The sequence below is a fragment of the Heloderma suspectum genome, chromosome 1 (genome assembly GCF_057233095.1).
Source record: "Heloderma suspectum isolate Gila_16-S chromosome 1, 16-S_ref, whole genome shotgun sequence".
Classification (NCBI taxonomy): Eukaryota; Metazoa; Chordata; class Lepidosauria; order Squamata; family Helodermatidae; genus Heloderma; species Heloderma suspectum.
Window position 1 is genome coordinate 194,969,544 of NC_139458.1, and position 26,316 is coordinate 194,995,859.

The window sequence follows — 26,316 nt, forward strand, 5'->3', positions numbered from 1 at the left end:
TATTAGAAGTGAAGGATGGGAAGATGTGTTGAAAAAAGGCATTATAAGAGCGCTGACAACACTAAATGAGGAAAAGATGGAAAGAGTGAGCATTTGAAGGTTATTATGACAAATCATTTTTTCATGTTTAGTGATGCAAAATGAAAAAGCATTCTGAGAGAGCTAGATCAAGCGAGCAGGGCTTTTTGTTAGTCAAAGCTGTCAGATCCTGTGCATACTTAGCTTGAACTAAAGCCTGTTGAACACAGTGTGAGTTACTTCCAAGTAAACATGTATTGCCTGAAGTTGCTGAAGTCAAAAAAATATTTTAGGCTGCAATCCTGTATGCACTTACTGGGAGTAAGCTCCATCAAACCCAGTGTGACTTAATGTTTTTCTACATGAGCCTGTTAATGTGCTGCATCTACTTTCAGTTTTGTTGCAGAATTAAGATTTGAGCGCTATATAGAGTGTTTCCTTTCCTGCTTTTCTGCTGCATGACCTCTAGGTAGCACTGTGGTATAGAATAGCGCAAAAACACAAGTGAAAAAAGCATTTTCTTTCACTTTCAGAAATAATACCACATTTTCCCCGCTCTAAAAAAAACTTGCTGAAAGTGTTGTTAAAAAACAGAAGTGAAATTGGAGGGTCACAATGTCATCTAAAGAACTCATGAACAGCTGTGAGTCAGGAATGATGAGTGGACAATAAATGTGTAGAAAAGCTCTTAGTTCTGAGTAGACATGTATAGGATTGTTCTGTTTAGCTGCAATGCTATTCTACACACTCACATGGATACACATACATGACACACAAAGGGCTTCACACACTTCTCTGTCTGTTCATCTCTATACACCCTTCTCTCTCTCTCCCCCCCTTACCTTCACCCCTTTTCGCTGCAGGAGCAATCTCTTCCTGCAGGCCCCAGCTCCTGGCATTTCTTCCTTTGGGAACCACTGGAGCAGCTCCCTCTTCCTCATTGCCCAGCTGCTCCCCAATCAGCTGAGTAGTGGGGGCTGGGGGAAAGAGATCATGTGTGCTTTAACTTCCCCTTCCTGTGATCTCTCCCTGCTGCTCAGTTGAATGGGAAACAGCTGAGCAGTGGCTAAGAGGGATCTGCTCCCTTGGGTGCCATAGCCTCAAGGTGTCTCAGGCACCTTGAGATGTCAGCTCCCAATGGAGCAGTCTTTCCTCAACCCTCACCTTTCCTGGAGGTGGGGCCATGGCTAAGGCCTTGGTGGGCCAGATGTGGAGGCCTTGTTGCTGGATCCAGCTTGGGGGCTAGAGGTTCTCCACCCCTGTGATATACACTTACCTGAGAGCAAGGTCAAAAATATTTCTTTCTTGGCAAGTGCTTAACATATACATTTTTGTGAGAATAAAAATGCAAATTTTGTCTTGGTCCAGTTTTGATCTCAGCAGATGCCCAATCAGCTCTGGCAAATGTCTGCCTGCAGGATCAGGTCAAAAATTGCTCTGTTCCACTTTTACAGATGATTTGGTACTCACCAAAAGAAGCAGCTGAAAATCAATGTTTTGCTTTTCTTTTCAATGAAGTAAGGCATGTGGGGTCATTTTCAGAATATTTTAACTAGAAAGAAGTTGAGCAAGATGCTTAAAAAAAGATCTGAAGAAGAATTTTTAGTACAGCTGTATAAGGCCACAATCCTATGTACACTTTCTAGAGAGCAAGTCCAATTGAACTGAGTGGGATTTACATCTGTATAAGTATGCTTTGGATCATACTATAAAACTAGGTTGTCTTTTTCAGCCCTATTCAGGTGTTATGGGAAGTAGTAAAACTCACCATGGGACATAGTGAGTGTTGAGTAGTCCTGACCCCGACAGCATATCACAACGTAGCTATGCCCAAAGCAATCCACACATAGAGGACTGATGCCTGCAGCAGGGAGGCCTTCACACATACAGCTGTTTTACTTCTTTCAGTAATGCCTGAATAAGGTCTATATGTGCATTCCATTGTGCAACAGGAAAGTTCCCACACCCTAGACACATTTCTCAATTGAATGCAGTTCACATGATAAGTGTTTTACTGAAATTGATCATTGGGCTGGCTCCCCACTGAGAAGTTATTAGGAATATGTATTTATCAAAGCCTTTAAATAATTGAATAAATGTATTCAGCATGTACTTTGAATTATGGGTGAACCATTTTGCTGTTCCAGTACATCAGGGATGGACAACACACGGCCACATGTAGCTCCCACCACCCCCTGGTGGGGTCCCCACCACCTGCCACATCATTGAATTTGGCAGTGGCATTTTTTTTAAACAAAAGAAGGCCACTTCTACTAGTACAGTCTGCCAAACTGGTCAAATTTAGCTTCTGCTGTAGCTCCGTAGCTGCTATGAAGTGCTAAAAGGATCAAATTTAGCTTGAGAACATGCTAAATGTATCTAGTTTAGCACTATGGAGTGCTACTGAGTGGTTAAACACCAAATTTTGGTGGCCAACCACCACATTTTAGGGATTTTTTGGGGGTGCCAGGCAGAATGTAGGGCACCCCGTAGAGTGTAGCCTAGGTTCACTAGGACTCTTTTTGTTTCTTATTTATAATATTGTGCCAGAAATAAGATACAAAAAGGATCTTATAGGCTACCCACTCATATATTCTACTGAGTCTTCTTTGAGAACACAGACTACAGTTACTCCCTGACAATGACACATACAAGAAATTACTTTCTTGGGTAGTGCTAAGGTTTTTAGTGGTTGGAAATCACCATTAGGATACACCAGGGTACTAAAATCAATGCTGATCGAAGTATATTTGTAAATATTATATTGTTCGATGTCTGTTGTCCATTTTCCATTTTTTATTTTGATGAGGTAAGGGCACCACTGGGTGATTTACTTCGCCAGCCTTACACAGTGACCTCATTCAGTTAAACCATAGCTTAGTGTTATGTTCAGTAGCCTGCTCCCCATCCCTACCTACTCTAGAGTAAAAAGAAAGATAAGTCTCAGCTATACACTACATAATTCATGTCACTTTGTAGTTTCATGCAGAGATAGATTTGTTGCAAAGTAGACTCCCTCAAGATCTACAGGGTGTTTCAAAAAGATGGACCCGATTTGAAATCGCTATATCTCTGCAACCACGAACTGCCCATGAATGAAACTCTTACCAGTTGAAAGGGTGGGGCATAGTGTTTCGAATGATTACTGCTAGATGCCTCTCTCAGCACACAAACAGCCCCTGGCCTCAGTCATTCGCAAGATGGTGACCCCACAACACAAGGCGTTTTGCGTTCTGCAGTTCAGCAAGACTGAATCCGCAATTGCGGTGCAGCGTGCGTTTCAACAGTGTTTTGCCATTGATCCGCCAGTGCCAAAGAGCATTTGTCATTGGTACTGACAATTTGAGGAAACAGGCTGTTTATGTAAGGGGAAGAGCACAGGGCGACCACGCACTTCAGAGGAAAACGTGAGAAGAATTCAAGAGAGTTTTCAGCGTAGCCTGTGCAAGTCCACTTGTCGTGCCAGCCGAGAACTTGCGATCTCTCATACGACTGTCTGGCGTGTGTTAAGGCAACATTTAATCATGAGGCCATACCGGTTGCAATTGGTACAGGCTCTTCGTGCAGGTGACAAAGGAAAGCATGTAGAATTTAGTGATGCGATGTTACAGAACATGGAGGACAACCACTTCTTACCATGTTTGATTTTTAGTGTTGAAGCAACATTTCATCTAAGCGGTAAAGTTAACCATCACAGTGTGTGCGTATGGGGATTACGAAATCCACACGAAACGATTGAGAATGAGCATAATTCCCTGAAAGTGAACGTGTCTTGTGCCGTTTCTCAAAAAAAGGTTTATGGCCCTTTCTTTTTCGAGGGAAACACAGTTACAGGGCAAACGTATCTCAAAATGCTGCAGAACTGGCTCCACAACTTAATGAAGATTCCGATGACTTCATTTTTCAGCAAGACGGAGCACTGCCACATTGACACCTGCAGGTTCGACGTTTTCTAAATGACACACTGCCTCAACGTTGGATAGGCTGCATGGGCCCCCAAGATCTCCGGACATTACACCCTGCGACTTTTTCTTGTGGGGATACATCAAAGAACGTGTTTTTGTGCCACCATTAGCGACTAATCTGGATGACCTCAAAAACAGAATCACGGCAGCAGTGGCTTCAGTGGAAGAAGACACTCTGAGAGGCGTTTGGGACAAATTCAACTATTGTCTCGATATTGTCTGTGCAGCAGGTGGAGGGCACATAGAGCATTTATAAAATGGTTGGTAAAACTTGATAACTCATTAAACCGTTTGTAAGTTTTGGTGTAATTGTAACATGTTGCCATCATGAAATATACTGCTTTGAAATTGGGTCCATCAATTTGAAACACCCTGTATACAGACAACACGCTATGTTAGGAATGGATGGATTGACCTCTGTCCAGTCCTTTTGGGCACCTAGATAGCATCATTCATATACCATTTCATAGGGCAGGGCCCCCCAACCTTTCTGGACCTGTAGGTGCATTTGGGAATTTGAGATACTGTGCTGGTAGGCACCATCACAAAATGCCTAATCAGTGGATTGCTGCTTTGGCATCTACCTTTCATGTCTAGGGATCTTAGGCTGTGCCTTATTCAGCAAAATTTTTTGCTTCATGACTATTGGACACTGCAACGTCCCTTTACTAAGGGATTGTCTAATTCACCTAACTGCTGGAGGTGCAACACAAGTAATGCTTCCTTTAAACATAGGTTGTGGCAATGTCCAGTAGTTTCTTCTTTTTGTGGGGAGGTTATTACATAGAATATGTTTTGTACTGGAACAGTCTTTAATACTCACTGATGTACACACTCTTTTACATTATTTACTTGCTTCATGGAAATTAACAAATGGTCAGCGTAAATGGATTCTCCGCGCCCTTTTGACAGCGAAAAGACTGATATTACAACACTGGAAAGAAAACACTCACCTCCTGTAATGCAGTGGGTTGAGGACCTTATAACGCTTTCAATATTTGAAAGGGTGGCATACAGACGTCACCTTCAAGGGGATACTTAATTGGATATTTGATCCACTTTTGTTGCAGCCCATGTATAATTGCTAGAAAGTAGTATATGCATTTGATACAAATCCGTGTGTGTGTATAATGGAAAAAATAATAAAAATATGTATATGTGTGTGTGTGTGTATGTATGTGTGTGTGTGTGTGTGTGTGTGTGTATATATCTATATCTATCTATATCTATCTATCTATCTATCTATCAATCATTCTATCTATCTATCTATCTATCTATCTCTATCTATCTATCTATCTATCTATCTATCTATCTATCTATCTATCTAACTATATTTGAGTGCCTGTGGGCGCCACGTTGAGGAGACATTAGCATGCACTGCACTGGGTACCCCTGCCATAGGGTGCCCTAAATCTTAAAAATGGTTTTTGTGGAGGCAGAAGGGGTCCCAGTGGAAAGGGGGAGCAGGGAAGCCCCATTGCATGAGGGGAAGTCCTGATCCTCTTGATGCCCCATTATTCTTGGATGTGCTTTGGAGATGTGCCCTAACCCTGGCGCCAGCTTGTCCGGCTGAAAGGGGGGGGGCATTGCAGGCGGGTGGGGTGAGATGACGTAGGGGCCTCTCATTGGTGCACCCCGGTAGCACCACCATGCAAGGAGGAGCAGGCTGAGTTGCCTTAAACTCAGCCCCCCTCCGAATCTCAGCTCTCTGGCTCGACGCAGCTAGAGAGACTGACCTGGAAGCGACGACTCCTGCCTCCTCGAGGAACACATGCTCCGTCGCTCCCAACCGCCTGCTACCAACGTGCCGATCTGTTTTGCTCCTGCGTCCCGGCGGGCGCGTCTCTGCTCCCTGCCGGCGCTGCCGCAGCCCCACGATCGCCAGCGCTTGCGGCGGGGGTGCATGCGCTCGGGCGCGGCTCTTTCTTGGTCTGCGCTTGCTGCGCCTGTGGGAGCGCCGGCGCTTGTGGCGGCGGCGTGTGCGTTCGGGCGCAGTGCCTGCTGCCACCGGCGCTTACCGCCCTTCAAGGGCGCTGGTGCTGGCGGCGGCAGTGTGCCCGCCCCCCCTCACCTCTTTGCTCACCGGCATTTGTGGCTCCCCTTTGCCTCCGTCTGCCGCTGCTCCGGGGTTGTGGGTGCTCGCGGCGGGGGCACGTGAGCTCAGGCGCGACTCCCATGGCTGCGGGCACTTGCCACGCCTCTCGGGGCACCAGTGCTTGCGGCGGCGGCACGCGCGCAACTCGCCTCTCTGTTCCTCGCCCCTGGGATAGTCTAGTGGGGGGGGCGCCTGGCTGCACAGCCAGAATCTCGGAGTTCAGATCCCCGGTGTGGCTTGTGGTCTTTTAACAGTGGCGCTTGCTGCTGCGGGGCGGCGGCCTTTCCCAGCTGGCAACCTCACTTCACCCTCAGCCTTGAACCTCTGGCCCACGGGCTTGAGTGCTGGAGGTGCTGCCTCCGTTGCCCCTGGGAGTCCAATGGAACAGCCCTCACAGGAGCCTCCAGCAGTGGTTTTTGACCCCTGTCACGTTTACTTATCTGGTAGTGGTTTGAGCGTTGGACTGGGACCAGGGATCCTGGCCCTTGTTTCTTTATTTTCGACTGCTGTGACAACTTAACTCACTTTCTGCTACATCATGCCCCCCAAGAAGGGCCAGGGTGGAAAGAAAGGGAAGAGTAGGGCCCCGCCTCCCCTCCCCAAGAGGCCACTCCCAAGGCCTGATTCCAAGTCTGAGGAGGAAGCAGGCCCAGTACTGGCAGCTATTCTTGCTCACCTGGAAGCTGCTCAGCATTCCTCAGGGATCCCTCCCCCTCTCCCGGCCAGGCCTAAAAAAACCATGGTGGTCCAACCCAAACGAACGCGACAGCAGACCCAACGCTCGCTACTACTTTCTATTTCAGCCCGTCTGGATGCCGTTGAAGCTTCCACCTCCTCTTTGCCGGCTCTTCTTGATAGCACACCGCCCCTGGAGGAGCTCACCCCTTCTGCGGCCTCCTCTTCCCCGAGGGTACAAGCAACAACATCCGCTTTTCCGGTTGGGGATCAGAGCACGGCCACACTGGGTTCAGGTGAGACTGCCTTGGCACCTCAATTCGCCTGGCCGGGCATGTGGCATGTCAACCCCTGGGGTTGGATGCCTTGGTTTACCCCTCACGGCTGCCCATTCCCCCCTCTCCCACTGCCTCCAGTCACTCCAGCCCCTGCAGTCGGTACTCCTCAGCCCATCGCCCCTGCCTCAACTCCCAGTTCAACTGCACAAGTAGCCAACCCCCCTATTTCAGTGGGGCTTAGCACCTCATCCCCCTTACTGGCATCTGCAGGAGACGCCTTCCTTACACCCACGCCGCCACTCCAGTCTCAGCCGCATAACTTTGCTTGTGCCAGCGTTTGGCAGGGACCCACTGGATCGGTTCAGGACCCCCAGTCTCCCCTGCCACCCCCCCTACCAGCACCACAGATACCCTTGGCTGATCCATGCGCTAACCTTGGAAGAGGAGCCATGCCCACGGGTGCTACTTCTTCCCCTATTGGCTTCCACTTGACCGTCACCACCAGGGAAAAGATTTTGTGGGGAGAATTTATAGATGCCTTCTCCCTGCTCTTTCGGGAGCCCGAGGCCAATGACAAGGATAAGAACCGTGACAGGGAATCTGATCGGAGTAAGGGTTGTAAGGTGCCGCACATATGGGCAAACTGGCTGCTGGGTTTCTTAATTTACGCTGGCATCCTCCAACAGAGATTCCCCGAGAGGGCTTCAGTCCTCACCAAGTATCTCGACATAATATACAGGGCTTACACTGAACATGAAGGGAGCGCATGGCTGGCCTATGATGAGGCCTTCCGCCGGAGGGCCGCCATTGACCCTTCCATGTGCTAGGATCTGAAGGACCAGGACCTTTGGCTCCAATTTATGATCCCTTCCAGGCCAGGCTTCAGCGACAGATCCAACAGTGGCCACATTCTCGCCAAGCTGCCGCCTGCAATGGCCTCCAGGCCTTTTGCAGGTCCAGGGGTTCAACACCGCTGGCTGTGCTGGGAGTTCAGCTCCAATGTTTCCTGCTCCTGAAACCCATGCCACTTCCGTCACGAATGTTCCCTTTGCGGTGGTCAGCACTCCTGTGCCTCTTGCCCAAGGGCCAGAGGTTGGAGGGGTCCCCCAAAGGAAGGCCATGGTGGTAGAAAACAGGGTAGTGGGCATCATCCCCCTCCCAAAGGGCCCCAGCCCAGTTAAGATCCTTCCACTCCTTCAACTTTTAGGGTGTTACCCAAACCGGAGGGCCGCGATCTACTTGGAAAGCGGCTTCACACTGGGTTTTAGAATCCCCTTCAAGGGTCCGCGTAGGCCATGTTTGACCGGCAATCACCGGTCTGCCCTTAGCATGCAGTGCTTGGTTCAAGATAAAATCAACAAGGAAGTTCTTGCAGGATGAGTCATTGGCCCCTTTTCCACACCCCCAATACCTAACCTTCGGATTTCCCCTTTGGGAATTGTCCCCAAGAAATCTCCCGGAGAGTTCAGATTAATTCACGACCTCTCTTTCCCCAAGGGCCGGTCTGTCAACGATGAGATCCCGGATTATCTGTGTTCTGTGCGTTACACCTCCTTTGATACGGCAGTGGCCATGATACGGGACCTTGGTCGCGGGGCATTGATGGGCAAGTGTGAGATCAAATCCGCCTTTCGCATTTTGCCTATCAATCCCGCGGACTTCGTTTTGTTGGGATTCTGCTTCCAGGACAAATTTTAAATCGACCGCGCCCTCCCCATGGGATGCTTCATCTCTTGCGCCATGTTCGAAACGTTCAGTACCTTTCTGGAATGGGCCGTAAGGGATAAGATGGGCTCCGGAAATGTGATTCATTATTTAGATGACTTCCTGTTTGCTGGACCCGGGGGCAGCAGTCAATGCTCTGACTTAATCGGTGCATTCGTATCCCTTTCCATGGACTTAGGTGTCCCTTTGGCACATGAGAAGACAGAGGGCCCATCTGTTACTTTGACATCTTAGGGATCGAACTCGATACCCTCACACAGTGTTCTCGCCTCCCTCACGATAAACTGCTGGTCCTGAGGGATAAGCTCCAGACCATCCTGCACCTTCGTAAAGTCTCCCTCAAAGTACTCCAAGAAGTAGTGGGGCATTTGAACTTCGCTTGTAGGGTGGTGGCTCCCAGCCGTGCCTTCCTGCGACGGCTCTGCTGGGCAGTGCGGGGTCTTCAACTCCCGCATCATCGCACCAGAGTCACCTCTGCCATGCGAATGGGCCTGCAGGTATGGCTTAAATTCCTGAGGGAATTTAATGGCATTTCTTTCTGGAGGCGTGAGTTGCTTCTCCGAGCTGACCTGCAGATTCATTCGGACACTGCCGGCACCTTCAGTTTCGGTCTAATATGGCAGGAGCAGTGGTGCCTTGGCCAATGGCCAGAAAGCTGGGCTGCTGCCGGTATTTGTCAGAACCTCACCTTCCTAGAATTCTTCCCCATTTATGTGGCTGTGCACATTTGGGCGGACCTGATGGCCAATTCCGTCGCCCTCTTTTGGTGCGACAACATGGCCGTTGTGCACGTCATTAATACATTGTCCTCCAGAAACCAGAGGGTCATGGTTTTAATTACAGCATTTACCCTCCAATGCCTGCACTACAACATCTGGTTCCACGCACGCCACATACCGGGTCTGGGGAACCCAATTGCCGATGCTTTGTCATGAAACCAGATAGACAGGTTCCTTGTTTTAGCTCTGTGGGCACGTCCGCTACCAGACCCCATGCCGGCCGGATTATGGGAGATTGGCGTTCTCAAGTTGAACACTTCAGTTACAAGACTCGTGGCCCTCACCTGTGGACCACTTGTTACAATTCTGCGTACATCTGCGTAACAAGGGACTATCTGGTAGGACCATTACAGGGAGGCTTGCCGCTTTGGCCTTCTGGGCCAAAGTGCGAGGGGTTGAGGACTCCACCTCGGATTTCCGAGTTAGGCGGGCAGTTCAAGGTTGGGCTCAGATGTCACCTGCCCCACCAGATTCCAGTGATCCTTTGTCTCCAGTTATCCTTCTAGGGCTCCGGGGATTGTGGCCCTCCATTTGCTCTTCTCCATACAAAGCCTCCCTCTTTCATGCTGCAGCTTTAACAGCCTTCTTTGGGGCCCTTAGGATTTCGGAACTGGTCTGGACTTCCAAATCTGACTCAAACAGGAGGGTCTTAAGGTACTCCGATGTGCAGATTCATCCCAATCTGATTCACCTCTGTATTCGATGGTCAAAAACCGATCAGTCTGGCAAGGGAGCATTGGTGGCCCTGAGCTGGGCCCAGGCCAAGGAGTTATGCCCTGTCAGGGCCTTGCAGGTTTTTCTGGGACACCGCAGGGCGAGTGAGGGTCCCCTATTCTGCCATAATGTAGGGATGGCGGAGAATTTCTCCCTGAAACTTCGGGGGGCCGAGCACCAACGTGTTCGGCCCCCTGAACAAGTTTCGGGGAGAAATCCTCCGAACCCCCCTGCCCCCCGCACCCCCCCCGGGACGGGACTTACCTTCACCGAATGTCCCTCCCGGTGGCGGGTCCGGCTGGCGGTTCGGCGGGTGTTCGAGTGGGGCGGGAGCGGCAGCCGGTCTTTCGACCGGCTGCCGCCGCCGCCATTGCAATCAAAGAAAAAAAAAAACGCCCCCTGATAGGCTATGTGACAATTCACGTAGCCTATCACGGCTAGATTTGCAAAGTCAGCCGTGATAGGCTACGTCAATCGTCACGTAGCCTATCACGGGTGACTTTAAAAAAAAAAAAGCGCGTATGGATAATGGCGGCCCCCATAGGGAGCCACCATTCGCGTTCCTTATTTGGTCGCTGTAGTCTACGTAAATGTTTACGTAGACTACGGCGACTAAATAAGGAACGCGAATGGCGGCTCCCTATGGGGGCTGCCATTAGAGTACGCGCTTTTTTTTTTTTTTTAAAGTCACCCGTGATAGGCTACATGACGATTGACGTAGCCTATCACGGCTGACTTTGCAGATCTAGCCGTGATAGGCTACGTGAATTGTCACGTAGCCTATCAGGGGGCGTTTTTTTTTTTTAAACTTTCGCGTTCGCGGCCGGGCGAGGCGGGAAGCCTCCTCCCCGTCCTGAATTTCGGCCGGGCGAGGCGGGAAGCCTCCCCCCCGGCCTGAATTTCGGCCGGGGCGAGGCGGGAAGCCTCCCCCCCGGCCTGAACTTCACGGGGGGAGCAGCAAAGCGCCTCCCCCCCACCGCGAACATCCTTCGACGACAGGTAAGGGACTTTCGTCCACCCCTACCATAATGACGGTTCACCACTGACAAAGTTCCAATTCTGGGCAGTCACTAAGTCGGCCTTATCCATACTGGGTTTGGGTCATTATCATTTTGGGACCTACTCTTTCCACATTGGGGCGGCCTCTACGGCAGCTGCTGTAGGTTTTTCATCTAAGCACGTGAGGGATGTAGGGAGATGACGCTCCAGGGCCTTCCGGTCCTACATTCGCGAGTTGCCTGATACTTCATGATGCTTTTCTTCGCCTTCCCCCAATGTTTTATTGTTTAGATGGAATTCGACCTACGCTGGTATGGATGCTCATTTGTGGGTACAGTATGGTGTTTTGGGCTGCTTGCAGAGCTTCTATGTTGTCCTTTGGATCTCGGCTGCAGTTTCCCCAACAGGTGGAGATACAGTGGCTTGGCTGGCAGGGTATGCGATGGGACTCACTCCTTCCCACCCTGTTTCATCAAGGTTTGGTCAGTTTTCCTTCACAAGTCCTGGTGCTGCACCTGGGAGGGAACGACCTGGGCTGCAGGCCTGGAAAAGGCTTGGTCGAGCAGGCGTTGGTCGATTTGCAGACGATCCGTCATCGTTGGCCAGGGGTGACCATATTGTGGTCCTCGATGCTCCCGAGAATCACGTGGAGGGCGCAGAGTAATGCTGCCATGGAACGGGTCCGGCGGAAGGTGAACAGAGAACTGGTACGTAGGCTGTCAGAACATGGTGATGGGTGCATCACCCACCAGGGAATTCTGTGGACAAGGAGGGAGCTTTACAGGTGGGACGGTGTCCACCTGTCGGACATAGGGAATGACATATTTTTGTCTGATCTGCAAAGGGGCCTGCGGGAAGTTCTTCTGCGCAGGTTGGGGAGTTCACAAGCAATAGGCTTGTGACTCCTGTGGCGGCTAGGACGGGCAGAACCTGAGATTAGGGATGGTGTGCATGCAGAGGCACCTTATGGTGACAGGTGACGCCTGAGGGCCCCCAAACGGGTTGTGCGGCTCGGCGGGGGGATAAGGGTTGCCCAGGAGAACAACCCTCCTCACTCGCCCAGGTGTTGTGTGGCACCGGGTTGGGGTGACACAGTAAGGTCTACCTCCCCCAGAAGGGGCAGTCCAGAGGGATGGCGAGATCACCGTCATTCCTCAGGCTGGGTGTGTTTACGCCCAAGAAGTGCCTGCTAGCCGCTGACACAGTTAGATGCCCGTCCTAGTTACCCCTTTGCAGGTATTTCAATAAATGTGGCCCAATTTTCAACCCAAGCTTGTTGTCTGTGTCTTCTTTAACCCATCTCCGCTTGCAAGTGCCCTAACCCCGGTGCCAGCTTGTCTGGCTGAAAGGGGGGGGGCATTGCGGGTGGGTGGGGTGAGATGATGTAGGGGCCTCTCATTGGTGCACCCCGGTGGCACCACCATGCAAGGAGGGGCAGGCTGAGTTGCCTTAAACTCAGCCCCCCTCCGAATCTCAGCTCTCTGGCTCAACGCAGCTCCCTCCCACCCTCCCCTAAGCAGTGTGGGTTTTTTGCCCCTTTGGGAGCCATGTAGGAATTTTTGGCTCATAGTTTGATTGGCCTATTACTGTGAGTCTTTTTGCCTACGTCACACTGTTATTCGGGTTGAGTGTGTCCTGTAAGGGAATATGGTTTTTATCATCGGTCACATTCCAGTTGGTGGCTAGGACGGGCAAAACAGGAAAGTAGGGATGGTGTAAATGCAGAGGCACCTTATGGTGACAGGTGACGCCTGAGGGCCCCCCGAACGGGTTGTGTGGCTCGGCGGGGGGATAAGGGTTGCCTGGGAGACCAACCCTACTCACTCACCCAGGTGTTTCGCGGCACCGGGTTGGGGGTGACACCGGAAGGTCTACCTCCCCCAGAAGGGGCAGTCCGGAGGGATGACGAGATCACCGCCACCCCTCAGGCTGGGTATGTTTTCGCCCAAGAATGCCAGCTAGCCGCTGACACAGTTAGATGCCCGTCCTAGTTACCCCTTTGCAGGTATTTCAATAAATGTGGCCCAATTTTCAACCCAAGCTTGTTGTCTGCGTCTTCTTTAACCCATCTCCACTCGCAAATGCCCTCACCCGGCGCCAGCTTGTCTGGCTAAAAGGGTGGGGGCCATTGCGGGCGGGTGGGGTGACATGACGCAGGGGCCTTTGATTGGTGCACCCCAGTGGCACCACCATGCAAGGAGGGGCAGGCTGAGTTGCCTTAAACTCAGCCCCCTTCTCAAACTCAGCTCTCTGGCTCAACGCAGCTCCCTCCCACCCTCCCCTAAGCAGTGTGGGTTTATTACCGGTTGCCCTTTGGGAATCATGTAGGAATTTTTTGGCTCACAGTTCAATTGGCCTATTACTGTGCGTCTTTTTTGCCTACGTCACACTGTTTTGCAGGTCGAGTGTGTCCTGTAAGGGAATATGGACTTTATCATTGGTCACATTCCAGTTGGCGGCTAGGATGGGCAAAGACAGGAAAGTAGGGATGGTGTGCATGCAGAGGCACCTTATGGTGACAGGTGACGCCTGAGGGCCCCCCGAATGGGTTGTGCGGCTCGGCGGGGGGATAAGGGTTGCCTGGGAGACCAACCCTACTCACTCACCCAGGTGTTTCGCGGCACCGGGTTGGGGGTGACACCGGAAGGTCTACCTCCCCCAGAAGGGGCAGTCCGGAGGGATGGCGAGATCACCGCCACCCCTCAGGCTGGGTGTGTTTTCACCCAAGAAGTGCCAGCTAGCCGCTGACACAGTTAGATGCCCGTCCTAGTTACCCCTTTGCAGGTATTTCAATAAATGTGGCCCAATTTTCAACCCAAGCTTGTTGTCTGCGTCTTCTTTAACCCATCTCCGCTCGCAATCATTGTGCTGCATTTTCAATGTTCAGAGATACAGCAGTTTTATTGCTTCTCCGAGCCGACCTGCAGATTCATTCGGACGCTGCCAGCACCCTCAGTTTCGGTCTAATATGGCAGGAGCGGTGGTGCCTTGGCCAACGGCCAGAAATATTAAATAAAATAAATTATATAATAAATAAATAAATAAATAAATTCAGAATAAATTCTCTCCCTGTGTGTAATATTTAAGCAAAAAAAAAGATACATATTTTTTTCTTCTAGTGTCTTTCAGATTACGTTGCGAACTTCAATAAAGTACAGCACCAAATCTGCAATATCTTGTATCAATTCATGGTAATGGGCTTGTTCTTGTTATCTGCTATGGTGGGTAAGTGGAATGGAAACTTCTGCAGCCTGCTTCAGATAATGACTCCCCTTCATATTAGCTTTGCTAAGGCCCTCATAATATCCATCCTGGTTTCAAATGACTATAAAATCTTGCAATTCACAAGTTTATATTTTGCATTTTATCTATTCTCTGAGTCTGTCGGCTATATTAAAATGATGCTATATTATGTATGGGAAATAGCTTTTCTATCTTCTCAAAATAGAGCATCTTATTGCACCTTATTAAAAAAAAGAAAATACAAGTGCATTTTCTGCTGGCAACCAGGACTTACGATAATAACTGTTATCAATATGCAATTATCTCTGTTACCTTGGAACATATTGATATTCATTTATTTAAAGATAATGTAACACATTTGTATTCATTGAGGTAATCTGTTGATATGATTAAATGTGAATGGCCATCTTATACTTGAACAGTAAAATGAAAAATTGCTGTCAGATCTTCAATGTAGCTAAAAATAGGTCACATTTAAGTAACAGAAGATTACATTATATTTTATTTAAGGCCTAAAACAATACTTGGGAAAACCCCAAAATGAACAATAGAGATGATTACTAATTGGGACTATTTTTTTTTTTAAAGGAAATAACTCAGCAAGGTGAATCTAGGGTGACTGCTCAATGGCATAGATTGTAAGGTTAGATGGAATGCCAGAATACAATAATCCTACAAAACTGAAAGACTGAACAAAATAGTAGTGTAAATATTTGATTGTATTTCTGTGGAGAGGGACAATTTCCACTTCACCATGTGTACAGAGCCACAACAAAAGCACAAGGAAAATACTTTGCATCTTATTGCTGTTCTGTGAAATGATATATTATGACCACTGTGGAGAAATACTTAAGCTTGAAGTGCTATTATTCTATCCCTTTACTTTCAACTTCCATTAATGTATTTGAGAAAACAGTTCCCTCACTAGAACATGAGTGTGAAATAAGGAACACTGAATGCTTGGTACATTTTCTAACTAACCCTTAAATGTGTTATTTTAGATCACCATCCCATCATTTTTGTGAAAGTCTTTGACAAAACAATTCCTTATTTTCCCATTCCCTCATTTGAACGTGAATGCAAAATAAGGGATGTTGAATGTTTGGTATGTTTTCTAACCCCTAAATTTCTTATTTTAAATCACCACTTCATGGTACATAGAACCTGAGTGAGCAAAGAGAGCCACTGTCCCCGAGTCCATCAAGCTCCCAGTCTGCACCACTCATACTCCCAATCCTAGGTCAGCCGAAGTCAGAATGTACTGAAATAGTTTTTCTTAAAACCAGGTGTGTAAATTGAAACTAAGCTCACAACCATGTTTCTCTACATTAACAATTTAACATTTAATTGCCATTTTATAATAAGAAAATGAAAGTAAGTAACTCAATGAGATCTAAAACAAGCACCTCCACACTTACACTATAGCAAATACTCTCTGTCTAATATTTTCTCTGGGTCTCACCAGAGTAAATTCAGCTTTCCTGGAGGCATTTAGAATGTGTAAAAGTGTTCATTAATATGGTATGCCACAGTTTCTTAATCCATGCCTCCACTGTAGGCAGGTAGTTTTCTCTGCTTCCAGTATTTTGCAAGCAAGATGTGGGTGGTAGTTAATTAATTCCCAACCAGATTCCTATGCTTTCCCCCCACAGTGTTCTTAAGTAGAGCAGAAGAATTACTGTGGATCTTAATGAGATTTCATACCCAATAATCTCTTCTTCATTTTACTAATGTCTTTCTAAAAGAGTTCTGCATATTTATATTACCCCCAAATATGTATAAAATCAGCCTCCATATGGTTACCTTTCCAGCAGCTGTACTGGCATCATTTAAAAATAAAATCTGAAATGGAGCAACATAGCATTAGTACAATTTTTGTTAAAATGTTCTCTCAAGGTGGTAACGACTCGGGTATGGAGTGTCAAGTTGGTATCTTGGGTTAATCTTGCATCTATAGGGTAGCATCCAATCTTAGTCCTACATAGAGTAGACCTATTGAAATGAATGGGGCTTAAGTTAGTCATGACTAGCATAAGCCTAATTTTAATGGGTCTACTCTACACAGGACTAACATTGGATACTGCCCATTATGGCATTGTTACTCTGAGATTGGAAATGGCAAGATCTTTCTCCCAATTGGATTCATACTTCAAATTGTTCCCCCTTTGTCATGTTTTTCCATATTAAATCGTCATGTTTCCCCACAGGAATTGCTTTGAATCGTTGTAGCCAGATTTCAGTTATCCCGAAGTAGGATCATCAGAAATATCAAAGCATCTGCTGCCCTCTGTTCTAATTTCTTCATTTAATTCTGTATCTTCAGAATTAAGTTGGCAAAAAGGATGCCATACAGTAGCAAAGCACTGCTATTAAACTGAGGGGATGATCTACCCCAGCCTTTGTCAACCTGGTGCCCTCCAGATGTGTTGGACTACATGATGGCTGGGTACAGTATTATGTATCGTGTTTCCTTTAAATTGATGTCCTTATTTTTCATCAGTGTAAAATCATTGACATTTCTAATGGTGCTCTACATGCACTGTAAATACATGAGCTTAATGAATTCCAATTTTCTTAAGTGCTGCTTTATGGCAAACAATAAAAATGTAAGAGCTCTAATATCTGCATTCTCAGTGCTGCCCTTTGCATATTCTTTAAATCAGAAACAAAGTTAAAAATCCTTACAACTATCTATGAGAGTCAAAATGCTAAAGAGCAGTGTTACATTTTGCAGGATACCATAGAAGTATAAGGCCGCAGGGACCTGAATACCTTATAACAATGCCATTGTATTCATTAGGTCAGTGGTTGGGGACGTTGTGTCCCTCCAGTTGTTGTCGGACTACAACCTCCATAATCTCTGATCACAGGCCATGCTGGCTGGAGCTGATGGGAATTGGAGTCCAGCAACATCCGGAGGGACACAAGGTCCCAAACCTTGAATTACGTTATCAGCTCATATCTTTCAGAAGAGACCAAGTTTACTTCTTCATAAAGACTTGATAATGTTTTTGATAGTTGGAGGTTGCTTAGAAGTTGCATAACACTGAAAGGACTCCTTATGTTTGCTCTTTAGAGAGATGGTGCACTTGTGCATAGGATCTGGCCTTTTAGAGGAGAAATTGACGCATGAATCAAAGTTGTCAAGACATGTGACCAAACCTGATCTCTTCTATGCAACATGCTACTCTTCATCTCCCATGTTAATGATGCATTTTTAGACCGCCGCAACTTCAGATGCTATTCTGAACACACTGCAGGATAAAAAGCCCTTGGACATTGTAACTGTGAAAATTCTACTTGTGATTAGTGGTGTAGTGGTAAATTTTTATATGCAAGTGCTCATCATGACAGTCTGCACAGCCATACCCCAGGGAGAGTCCAAACATGCAGGCAACAGTGCTGATCCATATCAACAAATGAGTTCTGGTAGTTTTCATCTCCACCAGGAGCAGATCTTTTCTAAAGCTTATGGGGCCTAATTGCGCATTCAAGATGAAGCTACCCTAAAATACTTTTGCTTTACAAGAGGGAACAATATATTGTTGCTGGGAAAATTAATCCCCCCCCCCCAATTGCTGGGAGGATTGCAGCTAAGCTCAGAGGAAATAGGGATGTCTGAGGAGAGGGGTGGCAAATGATGTCAGTGGCCTTGCTTATTTAAAAAAAAAAATGCTGGGGCTGCGTCCCTGTGAACTCTGGTTCCACTACACCACTACTTGTGCACTCAGTAATATCTCTCTTTGTTTCTTTAAAAACACAGACAAACATGTGTCACTTATAAACCGTTAATCGAGATGCTAAGATGTTTGGACTCGATGGCCTTGTAGGCCCCTTCCAACCCTACTATTCTATTCTATGTATTACAGCTTTGCCATGCCACAGATGTCTGTGGTATTTTGAATACCCAGATGGCTGGAGAAAAAGGGAGAAGATACCAAATGAGTTATAGGGCAATTTTCTATTGACACAAGGAATATGCAAGCTTTCAAGGCCCATAGAACCTTTCACTGATCAAACTGGAAAGAAAGCTCCATCTATTGTAAGAAGAGCCAAGTTAGTTACTAGTGCAAATATTTTATAGCTTTCTCAGATGTACAGCCCCTTCATGGATCACTGCCTTGTTGTGGTGAAGGGGCTTGCGTAACTCAGTGAAGCCATAAGCTATGCCGTGCAGGGCCACCCAAGACGGACAGGTCATGGCGGAGAGTTCTGACAAAATGTGGTCCACTGGAGAAGGAAATGGCAACCCACTCCAGTATTCTTGCCAAGAAAACCCCATGGAATGTATTACAAGGCTAAAAGATATGACGCTAGAAGATGAGCCCCTCAAGTCGGAAGGTGTCCAATATACTACTGGGGAAAAGCAGAGGGTATTTCCAAGTAGCGCCAGAAAGAGTGAAGCGGCTGGACCAAAGCTGAAAGGACGCTCAGCTGTGGATGTGTCTGGTGGTGAAAAGAAAGTCCGGTGTTGTAAAGAACAATATTGTTTAGGAACCTGGAATGTAAGATCAATGAATAAAGGTAAACTGGAGGTGGTCAAACATGAGATGGCAAGATTGAACATCGACATCTTGGGAATCAGCGAACTAAAATGGACAAGCATGGGCAAATTTAATTCAGGTGACCATTATATCTGCTACTGTGGGCAAGAATCCCTTAGAAGAAATGGAATAGCACTCATAGTCAAAAAAACGGTGGGAAAAGCAGTACTGGGGTACAGTCTTAAAAACGATAGAATGATCTCAGTACGAATCCAAGGCAAACCATTCAACATCACAGTAATTCAAGTCTATGCCCCAACCACCGAGGCCGAAGAAGCTGAGGTTGATCGGTTCTATGAAGACTTCCAACACCTTTTAAAACTAACACCAAAAAAAGATGTCCTTTTCATCATAGGGGATTGGAATGCCAAAGTAGGAAGGCAAGAAATCACCGGGATAACAGGCAAGCATTGCCTTGGTGTACAAAATGAAGCAGGACAAAGGCTAATAGAGTTTTTCCAAGAGAACATGCTGATCATAGCAAACACTCTTTTCCAACAGCACAAGAGGCGACTCTACACATGGACATCACCAGATGGTCAATATCGAAATCAGATTGATTATGTACTTTGCAGCCAAAGATGGAGAAGCTTTATACAGTCAGTAAAAACAAGACCTGGAGCTGACTGTGGCTCAGATCATGAACTTCTTGTTGCAAAATTTCAGCTTAAATTGAAGAACGTAGGGAAAACCACTGTCTAAACCATTCAGGCATGACCTAAATAATATCCCTTATGAATATACAGTGAAGGAATAGATTTAAGGGACTAGACCTGATAGACAGAGCGCCTGAGGAACTATGGACGGAGGTCCGTAACATTGTTCAGGAGGCAGCAACTCAATCCATCCCAAAGAAAAAGAAATGCAAGAAAGCCAAGTGGCTGTCTGATGAGGATTTACAAGTAGCTGAGTAAAGAAGAGAAGCGAAAAGGAAGGGAGAAAGGGGAAGATATATCCAACTGAATGCAGAGTTCCAGAGAATAGCAAGGAGAGACAAGAAGGCCTTCTTAAATGAACAATGCAAAGAAATGGAGGAAAACAATAGAATGGGAAAGACTAGAGATCTTTTCAAGAAAATTGGAGATCTCAAGGGAACGTTTTGTGCAAAGACGGGCATGATAAAGGACAAAGAAGGCAGGGACCTAACAGAAGCAGATGAGATTAAGAAGAGGTGGAAAGAATACACAGAAGAACTATACAGGAAAGATCTAAATGTCCCTGATAGCCATGATAGTGCGGTCACTGAATTTGAGCCAGACATCCTAGAGAGTGAAGTCAAGTGGGCCTTAGGAAGCATTAGTAACAACAAAGCTAGCAGAGACGACAGTATTCCAGCTGAGCTATTTAAAATCATAAAAGATGATGCTGTTAAAGTGCTGCAGTCAATATGCCAACAAATTTGGAACACTCAACAGTGGCCACAAGACTGGAAAAGGTCAGTTTACATTCCAATTCCAAAGAAGGGCAATGCCAAAGAGTGTTCAAACTACCGCACAACTGCACTCATTTCACATGCCAGCAAGGTTATGTTCAAAATCCTACAAGCTAGGCTTCATCAGCATGTGAACCGAGAACTACCAGAAGTACAAGCGGGGTTTCGAAGAGGCAGAGGAACTAGAGATCAAATCACCAACCTTCTCTGGATCATGGAGAAAGCAAGAGAATTCCAGAAAAACGTCTATTTCTGCTTCATTGACTACGCTAAAGCCTTTGACTATGTGGATCACCACAAATTGTGGCAAATTCTTAAAGAGATGGGAGTACCAGACCACCTTACCTGTCTCCTGAGAAACCTGTATGAGGGTCAAGGAGCAACAGTAAGAACCGGACATGGAACAACCGATTGGTTCAAAATTGGGAAAGGAGTACGACAAGGCTGTATATTGTCGCCCTGCTTATTTAATTTATATGCAGAGTACATCATGAAAAACGCCGGGTTGGATGAATCAGAGGTCGGAATTAAGATTGCCGGGAGAATTATCAACAACCTCAGATACGCAGATGATACCACCCTAATGGCAGAAAGCGAAGAGGTTCTAAAGAGCCTCTTGTTGAGGGTGAAAGTGGAGAATGCAAAAGCTGGTTTGAAAGTCAACATTAAAAAAGCTAAGATCATGGCATCTGGCCCCATCACTTCCTGGCATATAGAAGGGGAAGAAATGGAAGCAGTGACAGATTTTACTTTCTTGGGTTCCAAGATCACCGCAGATGGTGACTGTAGCCATGAAATTAAAAGACACTTGCTGCTTGGGAGGAAAGCTGTGGCACACCTAGACCTTACTTAATAGTAAGAAGCAGAGACATCACCTTGCTGACAAAGGTCCGTATAATCAAAGCTATGGTTTTCCCAGTAGTAATGTATGGCTGTGAGAGCTGGACTATAAGGAAGGCTGAGCGCTGAAGAATTGATGCTTTTGAGCTGTGGTGCTGGAGAAGACTCTTACGAGTCCCCTGGACTGCAAGGAGGTCAAATCAGTCCATCCTAAAGGAAATCAACCCTGATTGCTCATTGGAAGGACATATACTGAAGCTCCAATATTTTGGCCACCTAATGCGAAGAGAAAACTCCCTGGAAAAGACCCTGATGCTGGGAAAGATTGAAGGCAAAAGGAGAAGGGGACGGCAGAGGATGAGATGGCTAGATAGCATCACCGATGCAATGAATATGAACTTGAGCACACTCCGGGAGACAGCAGAGGACAGGAAGGCCTGACGTGCTATGGTCCATGGGGTCGCGAAGAGTTGGACACGACTTAACGACTGAACAACAGATATACAGATTGCTGCTTTGCAGACAGAGTGGAAAGCTTTCATCAAAAGAATAAATCCTGAGCTGGGATTCACAGCTGGGTGTGAGAGTACACACGTTAGTGCAGTCTTCCCCAACCTGGTACCCTCCAGTCATTTTGGACCAACTCCCATCAGCCCTAGCCAACATGGCTAATGGTCATGGATGCTGGGAGTTGTAGTCCAGAACATCTGGAGGGCACCAGGTGGGGGGAGGCTGTAGTAGTGAAAGTCCTTCTAGACATGCATGGGAGAGGGGATTTACCTCCCTCCCACCCCACCCCACCGCACCCCCAGCTTCAGCCCAGCACTGTATTGTGCATCTCTCTGAAGAGTTCCCCAAGAGTTCCCCAGTGGGAAGGGTGGGACAGAGAATCCCTAGTGAATGCGTGGAACTCCACATGTGGCTTTGGACCCTAGCCACAATCTTTTCAATGAAGAATGGCATACTTAAAGAAAATTTGTCCTTTAATCACATCAGTAGATCAGCAGCTGATTACAGGCAGATATAATGATCCAAGAACTCACTCAAAATGATATCATTTGAATTCAACAAATGAATGCCATTTAATTGGTTGGCACTAATTCTAAAACTGTGAGCAGGTGTTTTGTTCCTGAGAGGTCTGGCAGGGATTGGTCATATTGGGAGAAATCCATTACGCTCATTCATTCAAGAGGTTGTATGTCTGGAGGCAGGGATTTGCCTATTGTGATCTAGGCCCCATCTACGTCGGGCTTTTACTCTGGTTCTACTCCACCCCCAAGTCAATAGTGTCAGATGACGCACACTGCTCCCTGTAGCTAGCCTGGCGTTTTTCAAATTCATTTTGTGTTGGATTTGCCCATCACAGCGGTTTCAGTGCTGTTAGGGAGTCCGTTTGACCTTAGCTGGCTTTGGTGCGGGCTAATGGAAGGGAAAGTAGCATGGGGCGGGGGTGTGGGGAGAGCAGAGGGGTAAACATATCTACCAAGAAGTAACTCATTGCCTTCAGTTCCACTTTGTTGAGTACAGGAGCAGCCCTGCTGCTTTAAACTGTGCTCTTGTGAACATAGGATCAATTGGTGCCTCTCACTTTAAATAGTCATTGAGGTTGGGAGTGGAGATGGGAGCCAGCCCTGCTGTTTTGAAATGGTGCAGCTATGAAGGAGCACAGCTGAGAAACGGTGGACGCCTGTTGATTCGAAGCTGCGCAGCTAAGGAAGGGTGGATGCCAGGGCAGATAATTTTCATGAACATGTACTCAGGAAAACTTCATTGAGCCCTTGTGTGTGTGTGTGTGTGGGGGGAGCCTGTTGATTGGGGAGTTATTAGGGATGTACGAAAGTCACACAACTTTTAACGAAATGTGATTTGAGGTGGGGGGGAGGCGCTCTGTCCCTCCCCCCGAACTTCTGGCCGGGGGGAGGTGCTCCATCCCTCCCCCCTGAAATTCTGGCTGGGGGGGAGGCGCTCCATCCCTCCCCCCCAAAATTCTGGCTGGGGGGGAGGCACTCTGTCCCTCCCCCCCCCCGAATCCTGGCTGGCCGGGTCTGCAAATGGCGGCGGCTGTAGCCGCTGCTGTTTCCGTCCCTGCAGTCAGCCGTGATAGGCTATGTAAATGTTTATGTAGCCTATCATGGCTGAGTAAAAAAACAAAACAAAAACCACGCGTATGCAAATGGTGGCGCCCATGGGCGCCGCCATTTGCGTTCCTTATTTTGGCACGTCTAGTCTACGTAAACATTTACGTAGACTACGGCGAAAATAAGGGGAACGCAAATAGCGTAGACGCGACCTATTTGCATTCCCCTTATTTTTGCTGTAGTCTACGTAAATGTTTACGTAGACTAGACGTGCCAAAATAAGGAACACAAATGGCGGCACCTATGGGCGCCGCCATTTGCGTACGCGCGGTTTTTTTTTTTTACTCAGCCGTGATAGGCTATGTAAACATTTACGTAGCCTATCACGGTATTTTTTAAAAATCTAGCCGTGATAGGCTACGTAAATCTTTACATAGCCTATCACGTTTTTTTTTTTTTTTAACTGGAAATGGCGGCGGTGGCAGCCGGTTGGAAGACCGGCCGCCGCCGCCCCGCCGCCGCCCTGCCACCGCCCCGCCGCTGGAGCCACCGCCGCCAGGAAGATTCGCCCAAGGTAAGTCCCATCCCGGGGGGGTGACGGGGGGGTGGCAGACCGTTTCGCCACCGATTTCAGGGGGCCGAATGCGCTGGCATTCGGCCTCCCCAAGTGGCGAAATTCTCTGACATCCCTAGTTAATATACATCAAAGACAACATGCTAGTCGCTCTCCTTCCTCGCCAGCTCCGTGGTCTCTGCTGTCAGTGCCTTTTGCTCTCCTGCTCATTCTGCTCAGTCTCTGGGCGGCGGCGGCGGCTGCTTGCTTGCCTGCCCACCTCATAAATGTGTGCATGTGGGGTTTGTCATGAATGTCTACTCATAAGCAAGTCCTCCATTGTACTTAGTTGAACACGGAACGAAGGAGAGGGGGAGCAAGCCTCCGCTCACTGGCTGCCCCATACCTACGCAATTGCTGACGTTAATTTCTACTTGCGGCAGGACTTGCCCACCCCACGCCAATGAATGCGGCTTCGGTTGCTGTATACATTGCAAAAGCAGAGGAATACAGCACGTCGTGTACTGCGGAAAGAGCTAATTCGATTCTGTGAAGCAGATTTTGCCCAAATCACTTCACAAAGCATTTCCGTTTAGATTGGCACATAGATACAGCTCTACCGCTTAGCAATAGCATTGCTACGGGTGGCTGGCCATTCCTTTGTCAAACAGATCCCTTGTTTATAGCGCAGAATGATCAGCTATGTCGTTTCTCCTGTAGCATGTAATTGTTAGGAAATTGTTTGGGGATAGTTGGCAATTACTGTGATTGTTTTGAATGGGGAAGCTGTCAGAATGTTGGGAAGGTGGTTGACACACCTGATGCTGGCTCCCAGGTTCTCCGGGGCCCCTGGGCAAGATGCCCTCAGTACACCCACTCTCTGAGTGGGCTCACCTCTTCTTTACCAGTGTCACCACTGCCTATTGGCTTGTCCTCTCCCTCTGGGCCCAGTCACACAATCACCCAGGGGAGAGTGCAAAGCAAGGGGAAGACACTGCTCCATCTCCTCACTCTTGTCCCTGCTTGCATGCTTAGAGAGGCCAGGTGAATCAGCAGTAACACAAATCGAGGATTAACAGGGCCAAGAGGATCCAGGAGTTGGTAGTGGGCCTCCTGCAGTGGTGTGTGCTTTGGCAATACCTGATGATACTAACCCCTGATACTGGCCCTGGACACACCCCACCCCCTCCTGTTAAGACGAGAGGGCAAGTTGAACTTTCTGACAATTTGTGGAAGTGGGCAGCGCACAACCGTATAATTTAGGCACTCCATTTTTCTGTGTGAATTCAACTGCAGTTTCATGAAATGCTTGGTTTCATTGAGCTTTGTGTTAAGACCAGAAATATGCATTGGGTATGTACAGGTTATACACCTCCTCACAAAGCAATGAGAAATGTTAAGGGACAACCCAATTTGTTAGTAGGGTGGCTGGGGAAATAAGCTCTAAATATTTGAAATTCTTTCTTCAATGACATGTCTAGGCAGGGACCCATTGTGCAAAAGGAGTTATTTCCCCAAACTAAAATGTCTGTTGCTGCTAGGGAAAAGCAGATTCAAACTGGGGTGATTTTCAGCAGAAAAGTGGTAGGGGCTGAGGAGGCTTTGATGTAGAAGAGGAAGATGTGCTTAACTCTTCCTCAACTTGCTTCTTTTCCACTGGAACGTCCCTATTTATTGGTTATGGTTATTTTATTTGTTAAATCTATATCCCGCCTATCTATCAAATTGTGTTCAAAGCAGCTAACAGCAAATACCATGAAACAGCAATAAAACAGAAAGCAGAAAAAAACCCTCAGAAAAACAAAGGAAGCAAAACCTCAAAAAAAACACAACCAGTTAGAACCAATCAGAATGTATTTACAAATCAGTTTATGGGTCTAAATAAAATGTATTAACTTGCCAGAAGGAGTTCGTCAGAGATGGGCCTAGCCGGGCCTCTCTTAGCAAGATGTTCCAGACCCTTGGAGCAGCCACTTGGAAGGCCCTGTCTTCAGTTCCTGCCAAATTTGTTTCAGATGTTGGTAGGACAGAAAGAAGGGCCTCCCCTGAGGATCATAAAATCTAGGCAGGCTCATTTGGGAGAATGTAGTCTCACAAATAACCTGGTCTGAGTCATGTACACTGTTACTAGCACTTTGAATTGTGCCTTGACATGGACCGGTAGCTAGTGAAGCTGTTGTAACATGAGATCACATGCTCCCTATAGACAGTCAATAGTTTGTATGAAGCCTTCTGAACCAGCTGAAGTTACCAAAGGTAGCCCCTATGTAGAGAATGTTACAGTAGTCCAAATGCAATGTAACCGTGATTCATGGGGTCTGAGAGATATGTATTTGCATGGGTAAGCGTGGGAAGAGAGTTACAATAGAAAAGTGATG

At 47.4% G+C, this 26,316-nt stretch overlaps 1 pseudogene; it reads left to right on the top strand.

Moving 5' to 3' along the window:
* Positions 1-3,218: 3,218 nt before the first annotated feature.
* LOC146358592 (uncharacterized) lies at positions 3,219-4,239 on the top strand (annotated as a pseudogene).
* Positions 4,240-26,316: the final 22,077 nt, after the last annotated feature.